The sequence below is a fragment of the Cervus elaphus genome, chromosome X (genome assembly GCF_910594005.1).
Source record: "Cervus elaphus chromosome X, mCerEla1.1, whole genome shotgun sequence".
Taxonomy (NCBI): Eukaryota; Metazoa; Chordata; class Mammalia; order Artiodactyla; family Cervidae; genus Cervus; species Cervus elaphus.
This window is the reverse complement of record NC_057848.1, coordinates 88,363,701-88,376,849: the sequence shown is the minus strand read 5'-3', so window position 1 is coordinate 88,376,849 and position 13,149 is coordinate 88,363,701.

Here is a 13,149-nt window from a genome sequence, read left to right as displayed (position 1 = left end):
GAACATCTTAACAGACCCATCAGAAGCACAGAATTCGAAATTGTAATCAGAAATCTTCCAACAAACAAAACCCTAGGACCACATGGCTTCACAGCTGAATTCCACTAAAAATCTAGAGAAGAGCTAACACCTATCCTACTCAAACTCTTCCAGAAAATTGCAGAGGAAGGTAAACTTCTAAACTCATTCTATGAGGCCACCATCACCCTAATTCCCAAACCAGACAAAGATGCCACAAAAAAAGAAAACTACAGGCCAATATCAGTGATGAACATAGATGCAAAAATCCTCAACAAAATTCTATCAAACAGAACCCAACAACATTTTAAAAACATCATACATCATAACCAAGTGAACTTTATCCCAGGGATGCAAGGATTCTTCAATATTCTCAAATCAATCAATGTGATACACCACATTAACAAATCGAAAGATAAAGACCATATGATTACCTCAATAGATGCAGAGAAAGCCTTTGACAAAATTCATGATTTGTCATGACAAAATTCAAAATTTATGACAAAAACCCTCTAGAAAGTAGGCATAGAAGGAACATACCTTAACATAATAGAAGCCATATATTATAAACCCACAGCAAACATTATCCGCAGTGGTGAAAAAATGAAAGCATTTCCCCTAAAGTCAGGAATAAGACAAGGGTGAGAACTCTCACCACTACTGTTCAACATAGTTTTGGAAGTTTTGGCCACAGCAATCAGAGCAGAAAAATAAATAAAATGAATCCAGATCAAAAAAGAAGAAGTAACACTTTCACTGTTTGCAGTGAGACATGATCCTCTACATAGAAAACCCTAAAGATTCCACCAGAAAATTACTAGAGCTAATTAATGAATACAGTAACGTTGCAGGATATAAAATTAACACACAGAAATCCTGTGCATTCCTATACACTAACATTGAGAAAACAGAAAGAGAAATTAAGGAAACAATCCCATTCACCATTGCAACGAAATGAATAAAATACGTAGGAATAAATGTACCTAAAGAAACAAAAGACCTATATATAGAAAACTATAAAACACTGATGAAAGAAATCAAAGATGACACAAATAGATGGAAAGATATACCATGTTCAAGGACTGGAAGAATCAACATAGTGAAAATGAGTATACTATTGAAAGCAATCTATAGATTCAGTGCAATCCCTATGAAGCTACCAACGGTATTTTTCAGTGAATTAGAACAAATAACTTCTCAATTTGTATGGAATTATAAAAAAACTAAAATAGCCAAAGAAATCTTGAGAAAGAAGAATGGAACTAGTGGAATCAACCTGCCTGACTTCAGGCTATACTACATAGCAACAGTCATCAAGACAGTATGGTACTGGCACCAAGACAGAAATGTAGACCAATGGAACAAAGTAGAAAGCCCAGAGATAAATCCACTCGCCTAGAGACACCTTATCCATGACAAAGCAGGCAAGAATATACAATGGAGAAAAGACAACCTCTTTAACAAGTGGTGCTGGGAAAACTGGTCAACCACTTGTAAAAGAATGAAACTAGAACACTTTCTAACACCATACACAAAAATAAGCTGAAAATGGGTTAAAGATCTAAATGTAAGACCAGAAACCATAAAACTCCTAGAGGAAAACATAGGCAAAACACTCTCTGACATAAGTCATAGCAGGATCCTCTATGACCCACCACCCAGAGTAATGGAAATAAAAGCAAAAATAAACAGATGGAACCTAATTAAACTTAAAAGCTTTTGCACATTAGATCCCATTTGTTTAGTTTTGCTTTTATTTCCAATATTCTGGGAGGTGGGTCATAGAGGATCTTGCTGTGATTTATGTCAGAGAGTGTTTTGCCTATGTTCTCCTCTAGGAGTTTTATAGTTTTATAGTTTTATAGTTTCTGGTCTTACATTCAGCAGATGAATGGATAAGGAAGCTGTGGTACATATACACCATGGAATATTACTCAGCTGTCAAAAAGAATTCATTTGAATCAGTCCTAATGAGATGGATTAAACTGGAGCCCATTATACAGAGTGAAGTAAGCCAGAAAGATAAAGAACATTACAGCATACTAACACATATATATGGAATTTAGAAAGATGGTAACGATAACCCTATATGCAAAACAGAAAAAGAGACACAGAAATACAGAACAGACTTTTGAACTCTGTGGGAGAATGTGAGGGTGGGATGTTTCAAAAGAACAGCATGTATACTATCTATGGTGAAACAGATCACCAGCCCAGGTGGGATGCATGAGACAAGTGCTCGGGCCTGGTGCACTGGGAAGACCCAGAGGAGTCGGGTGAAGAGGGAGGTGGGAGGGGGGATCGGGATGGGGAATAAGTGTAAATCTATGGCTGATTCATATCAATGTATGACAAAACCCACTGAAATGTTGTGAAGTAATTAGCCTCCAACTAATAAAAAAATTAAAAAAAATAAAAAAATTAAAAAAAAAAAAAAAAAGCTTTTGCACAATGAAGGAAACTATAAGCAAGGTGAAAAGATAGCCTTCAGAATGGGAGCCAATAATAGCAAAATAAGCAATTGACAAAGGATTAATCTCAAAAATATATAAGCAACTCCTGCAGCTAAATTCCATAAAAATAAACGACCCAATCAAAAAATGGGTCCAAGAACTAAAAGACATTTCTCCAAAGAAGATATACAAATGGCTAACAAACACATGAAAAGATGGTCAACATCACTCATTATCAGAGAAATGAAAATCAAAACCACAATGAGGTACCATCTCACACCAGTCAGAATGGCTACTATCAAAGAAACAATAAATGCTGGAGAGAGTGTGGAGAAACAGGAACCCTCTTACACTGTTGGTGGGAATGCAAACTAGAACAGCCACTATGCAGAACATTGTGGAGATTCCTTATAAAGCTGGAAATAGAACTGTCATATGACCCAGCAACCCCACTGCTGGGCATACACACCGAGGAAACCAGAATTGAAAGAGACACATGTATCCCAATGTTCATTGCAGCACTGTTTACAATAGCCAGGACATGGAAGCAACCTAGAAGTCCATCAGCAGTCGAATGGACAAGAAAGCTGTGGTACTTATACACAATAGAATATTACTCAGTTATTGAAAATAATGCATTTGAATCATTTTCCAATGAGGTGGATGAAACTGGAGCCTATGATACAGAGAGAAGTAAGTCAGAAAGAAAAACACCAATACAGTATATTAACACATATCCAAGAGGGGAATGGCAACCCACTCCAGTACTCTTGCCTGGAGAGTCCCAGGGATGGTGGAGCCTGGTGGGCTGCCATCTATGGGGTCACACAGAGTCGGACATGACTAAAGTGGCTTAGCAGCAGCAGCAGCAGCATATATATATGGAATTTAGAAAGATGGTAACGATGACCCTATATGCGAGACAGCCAAAGAGACACAGATGTAAAGAACAGACTTTTGGACTCTGTGGGAGAGGGTGAGGGTGGGCTGATTTGAGAGAATAGCATTGAAACATGTATATTATCATATGTGAAATAGATTGCCAGTCCAGGTTTGATGCAGGAGGCAGGGTGCTCAGGGCTGGTGCACTGGGATAACCCTGAGAGATGGGATGGGGAGGGAGGTGAGCGGGAGGGTCTGGATGGGGAACACGTGTGCACCCATGGCTAATTCATGTGACTGTATGGCAAAAACAACCACAATATTGTAAAGTAATTAGCCTCCAATTAAAAAAAAATTAAATAATAAAAATAATAAAAGCAAGTCAAAAAAACAGTTTCCAACATGGAATCAGAATTGGCTGCCTCCCTGCCACATTATTTTATTTGGTGGGAATGTTTAGGACTCTGAGTCCAGGAGGGAGTATCTCAGTAGTTCTGAAACAAACTGCTCCAAGGAGGTAGGAGGGCAAGTCAGGCCTTATACAAGTTTGCAACAAAGGGAGCAGGCAATCTGAACATTAAAGATCAGGTATCAAGTTAAGGAATTTAGCACTCTGGGCTCACTGAATTCATTCCTTTCATATGCACCTCAGCTATTTGGGCCAAACCTGTTTCCTTATTCACCTTGCTTCTTGTATTCCCCTAGCTCCTCAGCAGTCACCATGGGGGGTGGCAGCATCCTTTGGATGGGGCTCTCATTCACATTTGGAGGCCAGAAATCACTGATGGTGTGACATATCTTGTTTATTAATATGGCAGGAGATATTTTCATTTCATACTTCATAGTTTTTCTAAAATTAAGATTTTTAAGAGTTGAGGATTCTAATTTAAACATAATTAAAGCTATTGGAAATAATATAGTAAATTTTCTGAATACAGAAAGAAATAAAATGTATGTTTTCAGTAAAGAAAATATGAGAAATGAAATTACATTTTAGCAAAAAAAAAAAGTGAGCTTGTTAATTTTATTTGTATGAAAAATGAGAGCTAGGCTGGATCCAAAAAGTAATAAGAGATTATGAGGAGGAATCCTGTGGAAAAAGTTTTATACATAGTCAGGATCAACTAAGGGCTTCGCTTGTGGCTCAGCTGGTAATGAATCCACCTGCAATGTGGAAGACCTGGGTTCTATCCCTGGTTTGGGAAGATCCCATGGAGAAAGGAAAAGCTACCCCCACCAGTATTCTGCCTGGAGAATTTCATGGACAGTCGATGGGGTCACAAATAGTCAGACATGACTGAGCGACTTTCACTTTCACTCCTCAGGATTAACTAAATTTAGATTTAAGTTAACTAAAGTGAATGGATTTTGTTAAGTGAGGTAGTACAAGACTGGAAATTGTGTTTCTGTCTGTTATAAATGCTCCTTCTGATAATTGATTGTGTGAGCTTCTGTGCCCTTAAATGATCTGTGTTAATTTTCTTTGTGACCTTGATTAAATGAATAGGTATTGTTTCAATGACCCATGATCCTGTGTTTTAAAATATTTTGGGGGGGGGGGAATAAAATATTTTTGGTATTTCTAACAAACTTCCCCAAATCAAAATCTAACTAAGCTTTTTAGCCTCCAGTTGAGTCTGGGATGGATGCATCAAAGAAACATGTCTGAGGAACCTCAGAACCAGATGTTAAGCTAAGTTTATTTGGTATTTTTAATTAAAAAACATTGTCAAGTGATTGAAAGTGAACTTTAGGCTGTAATATACAGATAAATATCACTAATACAGATATTCCAAGATTTATATGGAATCCCTAACATCTAATATATCTTGATATAATGTTATCAGTCATAATTCTAATGATTATACTAAAATGTTTTATGTTGCAAAATATCCAAGTTCCCTAACTGCATAGTACTCAAATATTTAACCATGCAGAAAGGCCATGGCAAAGTGTATAGGGAGGCTGCTTTTAGAAAGAGTGAGTCCCATCTGGGAAATCCCCTCTGAACTACATAGTGACAGAGGTATCCATTTTACTGGACAAATTGTTGAGGAAATTTGGCCTATTATGCAATATTTCCATTGTGCCTATCACCCCCAGTCTTCTGGGTTAGTGGAAAAATCAAATCAGACAATTAAAACTCAGTTGGCTAACATTATTGATGCTTATTCCTTACCTTGGCCTAAGGCCCTTCCACTGGTTCTCCTCAACCGCAGATCCACTCCTTTTGACAAACATCATTTGTCTCCTTTGAGATTATTATAGGGAGACCAATGAGATTGGATAAAAGACTATATGATCCTGTATTACTTAAGGGATATAAATTATTTTTAAAGGTTTAATCAAATTATTGACAAGTCATCTAAACTTGTTTCTGACGCTTATCATAGTAATCTATCCTCAAATGAAGATCAAATGTCCCATGACTTACAACCAGGCGATTATGTATATTAGAAAATACATCATTTAAAGGATTCCCTCAAGCCTGACATAATTTAAAGGACTCCCTCCAACCTAGATGGAAGGGCCCTTAATAGGTTATTTTGACTAGCTCATGCACAGCAAAACTGAAAGGAATTGACTCTTGGGTCTATCTTTCCCACCTAAAAATGGCTCTTGCAACAGACTGGTCTATAGAAAGAACTGCTGACCTCACACTCACCTTAAAGCAATGCCCTGATAATAAGGAAACACCAACGCCAGGACAAGAAGAAGACATCAGAAGTAGACAGCTGACCCAAGATGCTGGACCTGACTTGTATAATTGTTCATAAAGTTTTATCCTTGGTCTCTTGGACACTAGCACATAAATGTTTTTCTATCATGGACACAATTTTTGCAAATTTTAGAAATCAATCAAATTGTTAGGTTATGGTCAGTTACCTGCATCCAGTACCTCTGGTTTACCTTGATGGGTATCTTTCCACTAGGGTTCTGACTGGATGACTGTTAGGAAGTTTATTTTAGAAGAAAGGAATTATAGTTCTGTCTGGGCTATTACTTATATTGCTAGATAAGACCCACTCACTTGGCCAATCAAATATTCTAACCCTGGCCATAAATATGAATTTTCTCTTAAGGTACTATAGCTCAATTGGAACATAAATTCCAGTCCAAAAAATAAATAAATAAATAAACTCTACACTATTAAGAGGGATGCTTCCTCTGTTATGGGATGGATTTGATAGCTTACGATGAATGATGTCTGATTCGTGATCTCCGAAGAAGATTTAGTTTCAAGACCCGGGACCAGGCTTGATCACTCAAGAGCTTTCGTGTAGCAGAGTTTTATTAAAGTGAAAAAGGACAGAGAAAGCTTCTGACATGGACATCAGAATGGGGATGGAGAGTGCCCCCACTCACTAGCCTTAGCAAGGGAATTATATACTTTTTAAATTGGTTACTACAATAAATCAAAAGAATGTCTCAAGTTTGCAAAGCTCTTACTAGACCTACTCCCACAATTTACATTTTAAAATGACAGGATTAGAACTAACAATTGAAAGATCTTACCAGATCCACTCCCATAATATACATTCTAAAATAACAGGATTAATCAGAAGGTTTTCAAGAAGAGGAAACTGTCCTCAAGCAGGATACATTGTTGTTATATAATCCTTAGTACAGAGTTTAAACTGAGTTGTTTGTTGTGTAATCATCAGTTCACAGCTTAAAGAAAAAAAAATGTTTTATGTGACTAAGGCTAAGGAATGTAGAGAAGAAAAGACATTTGTCTTTTCCTCCTCCTTGAGAATTTCAGACCCCATATCTCCTCCTCGAGAGTCCCAGTCCCCTTTCTCCTCAGGGACCCCAGACTTCTTATCAACCTGCCTGAGAATTGACTCTCTCAGATTTATCTGGCTAACACCAGGCTCTGGTCATGTAAACCTGAAGTCCCCCCTTTGCTGGGAAAATTAAATCATACCAAAGATAATCAAACAAATAACACTAGAAAAGTAGGCTGGATGTCCTATCAAAACTGCCAAAGTACGATTTCTTTTAAAAACTGTGACTGGTATGGAACAGACTGGGTCACGCATCCGGAAATATACTGGCTGGCACCTAATAAGACTCAACGACTTTCTGGGTCCAATTTATGGCCCTGGCTTCCACCAGGATGACTAGGATGGTGTACTTGTGTTGCAGAAACCAGTAATCGAGAAACCAAGCACCGCACTCAAAGAATTGGAGAATTTAGGTTTATTATGCTGGCATGCCCAGAGGAGTTAACACTCCAAGCTCTGAGCCCAGAACAAAGGGGTTACAGAGTTTTTAGACAGACTATAGTGGGCAACAGTAGCTGCTAATAGGCTGATTTAAACCAAGAGGTTTTTCGTGCGTGGGAACAGCAGTCAAGACAAGGAGAGGGATCCCTAACCTTTAAACGGACAGGCATGATTAAGCAGGGTTGCAGGAGCTGGCAGTTGCAAAGAGCAGTACAAGGGTGAGTGAGATAAGCTCCAGTTCCTAGTATCACTAAGTCCCCACTTTCTGAGACTATGTGACCTACATGATCCAGGCTTTGCAAGGAGCAAGCTGAGTTACAGAGGCAGAAGGAGCAGGAGGTTATGTTAAATTGTAACTTTTCCTCTTCATTCCCCTCTTGATGTTTCTATCACTCATTGTAGAAAGCATCATCTCATGTTTTGGTAGGACATCTCCATTGTTTAGGGGGCTATATTGAGCTGTTACCATTTGTAACTTTATGGATTCAATCCAAGAGGTTATGAACTGGGTAACTGCATTGAGAATACAAGGGCCAAACAAGAGCACTGCAAAGAGCATGAAGAGAGGACCTGTTAAAGGCAGAATCCACGATGCCCAGCTCCAGATATTTTTCCAGTTACCCCAGGAATTTGCTAGCTCCTCTCTCTTTTTCATGATTCATTCCCTTAGATGTTGGGCCATGTCCCTGACTATTCCTGATTGGTTTACATAAAAGCAGCATTCTTCATTCAAGAAGAGGCAAAGTCCTTCACGTCTGACAGTCCTTTTCAGCTATCAGTAGGTCTAACCCTCTCCTATTCTGTAAAACCACCTCCACCTCAGCCAGGGAATCTAGTTGGTCTTGTAACGAAGAGCCCAGCAATAATACCAATTAAGGATAGAGGACTTGGCTACTCTCTCAATGTAGTCTGTGAAGTCCTTGAATAGTGTATAGTAGAAGGTGGTTGATGAAGCAATTCCTCCTATCCCCATACCTATCCCAGCTGACTAGATCAACTAGTCTAGTCATCCCAGACCAACTAGTAGGCATGTAAACTGGATCACTCTTTTTGACCGTGTATGTGCTGCCAGAGGTACAGTGAGAGTCTGTTTGTTAGGGACAATATTCATCTGGGGAGTGAGGAAAGCTAAGTTGCAGATACCCATCCAATTGACTAGTAGGCAAAATTAAGCATCTGTCCCACAAATAAAGAAAAGGCCTTGATGGGGGTGTCACCATATTGTGTTTGTAGTTGGATGAGTGGGCCACTCACCTTTTAAAATCTGATTACATTTGTCCCTGACTGAATTGCCTACAGGTTTAGTTCTTCATCATTTGTAAAGCATTCTGGAGCATTTTGAGTTAACCCAATTCTCTTTAAGACTGACCCTTGTAAGCATGGATCTATTGTAATTCCCATGGCTGTTGCATTATTTCATGGTACTGGTGTAGCTAAATACCATGGAGCTCCTAAGGATAAGCAAAGGCAGCAATCCCTGGACAGTTGGGGGTTGGTATCATTAAGAAGGTGATGAGAAAACAACTACAATATTGTAAAGTAATTAGTCTTCAAATAATAAAAATATCAAGAGAACATTTCAGGCAAAGATGGGTTGGATAAAGAACCAAAATGGTATGGACCTAACAGAAGCAGAAGATATTAAGAAGAGATGGCAAGAATACACAGAAGAACTGTACAAAAAAGATCTTCATGACCCCAATAATCACAATGGTATGACCACTGACCTAAAGCCAGACATTCTGGAATGTGAAGTCCAGTGGGCCTTAGAAAGCATCACTAGGAATAAAGCTAGTGGATGTGATTACAGTTGAGCTATTTCAAATCCTGAAAGATGATGCTGTGAAAGTGCTGCACTCAATATGCCAGCAAATTTGGAAAACTCAGCAGTGGCCACAGGACTGGAAAAGGTCAGTTTTCATTACAATCCCTAAGAAAGGCAATCCCAAAGAATGCTCAAACTACCACACAATTGCAATCATCTCACACGCTAGTAAAGTAATGCTCAAAAATTATCCAAGGCAGGCTTCAGCAATACGTGAACCGAGAACTTCCAGATGTTCAAGCTCGTTTTAGAAAAGGCAGAGGAACCAGAGATCAAATTGCCAATATCTGCTGGATTATTGAAAAAGCAAGAGAGTTCCAGAAAAACATCTATTTCTGCTTTACTGACTACACCAAAGCCTTCGACTGTGTGGATCACAATGAACTGTGGAAAATTCTGAAGGAGATGGGGATACCAGACCACCTGACCTGCCTCTTGAGAAACCTGTATGCAGGTCAGGAAGCAACAGTTAGAACTGGACACGGAACAACAGACTGGTTCCAAATAGGAAAAGGAGTATGTCAAGGCTGTATATTGTCACCCTGCTTATTTAACTTCTATGCAGAGTACATCATGAGAAATGCTGGGCTGGAAGAAGCACAAGCTGGAATCAAGATTGCCAGGAGAAATATCAATAACCTCAGATATGCAGATGACACCACCCTTATGGCAGAGAGTGAAGAAGAACTAAAAAGCCTCTTGATGAAAGTGAAAGAGGAGAGTGAAAAAGTTGGCTTAAAGCTTAACATTCAGAAAACTAAGATTATGGCATCTGGTCCCGTCACCTTATGGGAAATAGATGGGAAGACAGTGGAAACAGTGTCAGACTTCATTTTTTTGGGCTCCAAAATCACTGCAGATGGTGATTGCAGCCATGAAATTAAAAGACACTTACTCCTTGGAAGGAAAGTTATGACCAACCTAGATAGCATATTAAAAAGCAGAGATATTACTTTGCCAACAAAGGTCCGTCTGGTCAAGGCTATGGTTTTTCCAGTGGTCATGTGTGGATGTGAGAGTAGGCCTGTGAAGAAAGCTGAGCACCAAAAAATTGATGCTTTTGAACTCTGATGTTGGAGAAGATTCTTGAGAGTCCCTTGGACTGCAAGGAGATCCAACCAGTCCATCCTCAAGGACATCAGTCCTGGGTGTTCATTGGAAGGACTGATGCTGAAGCTGAAACTCCAATCCTTTGGCCACCTCATGCGAAGAGTTGACTCATTGGAAAAGACCCTGATGCTGGGAGGGATTGGGGGCAGGAGGGGAAGGAGACGACAGAGGTTGAGATGGCTGGGTGGCGTCAGCAACTCAATGGGCATGAGTTTTGTGTAAACTCTGGGAGTTTGTGATGGACAGGAAGGCCTGGCGTGCTGCAATTCATGCGGTCGCATAGAGTGGGACACGACTGAGCGACTGAACTGAACTGAACTGAATAAAAATAAATGAAAAAATTAAAAAAAATAAATAAATAAAAAGAAGGCGATGAGTTGCATTGGGAACCTGGTACAGACAAGGGTCTAAAGTGAAGTTAACTCTGTAACCTGGGTCATACTGCCAATAAGCCGAGCCTGATTTTTTAGGGCAAAGTTGGTCCATGATTTCCTTTGTCTGCATTATTGTCCCTGTCCAGTAGTTTTTTCCATTTATTTGGCAGACAGACAACTCTTCTGGGTTGTAACATCTGCATGGCATTTGGGGGTAGATGGAGGCACAGGGACATGATGGCAATGCCGTAGTGTTGGGATACTGCCCGGGGTTTGGATCCTCTGGTGGGGAAAATGTAGCGGCAGCGAGGGACATAACTGGAAAACATTTTCGGCACCCAGGCTCCTGGATATACATCACATGGTTATGAAGGCAGTAGGTGATCGGCCTATAGGATTGGCTATCTATACATTGTTCTAGCTGATGGTTAATTAAGTGATTTTCTAAGGGTTGACTGTAATTTTGACAGGCGCATGATGGATGAGAAATGGCACCATCTGTTACAGCAAGGGACACCAAAAGGCTGCAAAGCAGCCTGCACATTACAGATAACTGAACACTAGCAAAAGGTTTTCTCCCCATCTTTGGGTTGTCACGGCTATAGAAACTGAGCCTGTCATGAAGGTGGGTCAGTTATACTGTGAGCAATTTAGTTAGTAGGGAGAATCGATTATGAGACATCTAGTAAGAATGAGGCTTCCCACTACGGTGAGATAACAGACAGCTAACCGCAGCTTCTGACCTAAATCCCAGTCCTGGGGTGCAATTGAAGCTAGCCCTGTAGTGAAGAGCACAGCAATAATGCCAATTAGGGATAGAGGCCAGCGTTGACGATGAAAATCCTTTGATATTTTGATAGCCAGATCCTCAAGCTTCTGCCCTGCATTGACCAGCCAGCTGCCAGAGTGTGGTCAGCTTCCGAAGTGACTAGAGCAGGGCTCAGCGTCCTTTGTGAGTGAGGGCCGTTGTTTTTGGAACCAGACCTTGGGATTTTCGGGGTCCCAAATAACTTTCCAGGTGTTCTCATCACAGGAAGCCACTGCCTTCTTGACTCTGGTGTTGTGGATCCAAGGGATGTGCCTGTAACTTTAACAGCAGTAGGGGTTGACAGGATGACCATGTGAGGATCTGTCCAAACTGGTTGAAGTGGTTCTTTTTTCCAATATTTAACCCATACCTCATCTCTTGGCTGATAGGGATGAACCCAATTGCCGAAAGGAATGGATGTCCTTTCTAAGGTTTCCCGGGCAATATGGTGAAATGCTTTTCCCAGGGCCTGAAGGTGTTGGGACATCTCCAGGTCAGCTAGTTTTCGGGGGTTTCCCTTGAGATTTTCTATCACCGGGGGTGTTCTCCCATATAAGATCTCAAAGGGAGAATAGCCTGAGGACCTTGGGGTGCATTGGGCTCGGAGTAAGGCTGGGGTAACATGTTAAACCAAGATAACTGAGTGTCCTGATAGAGTTTAGCTAATATAGTCTTGAGGGCCCAATTCATGCATTCAACTTTCCCTGAGCTCTGTGGCCTATAAGCAGTGTGAAGCTTCAATTTGATTCCCAGTGTCCTGGATAAAGTTTGGATTATCTCAGACACAAAATCTGGCCCATTGTCAGACCTATGGAGAGAGGCAGCCCATATCTCAGAATTATGTCTCTTAGTAGGGCCTTGGCCACTTCTCGTGTCTGTTCAGTGCATGCGGGGTAGGCTTCAGCCCATCCCGAGTAGGTGCAGACTACCACAAGTAAATACTTATAGACCCTATAGGACTTGACTTCATTAAAGTCCACGTCTAGATCTTCAAAGGGCAGTGTCCCAACTGTCTGCATTCCTGGGTTGGGTCTTGGTCCTTGGCTGGCATTGTTTTGCACACAAGTCACACATCTAGCACTGATTTGGGTGGGCACAAGGGGTTGGGAGCTTAGGAATGAAATAGTAGCAGCTCAATAAGCTCTCCAGCACAGTTTTTCCTAAATGAGTTGTCTCATGATGTTGTTTTACCAGCTAGACTGCTATATTGCTGGGGACAAAGAGTCTTTGGTCTGGGAGCTTCCACCAGGCCTCCTTCCTTTTATTCCTCCCTCATTTAGAGCCCATTGATCTTTTTCCTTGTTACATCTCAGGGACAGAGGCAATTCTGGGGCCAAGAGGACCTTAAAGATTGACTCGGGGCCCACTGTGGGGCTTGGTTGGGTCGCTGCCTCCTTGGCAGCCTGGTCAGCCAACCAATTTCCTTTGCTGATTGGATCTGTTCCTCTCT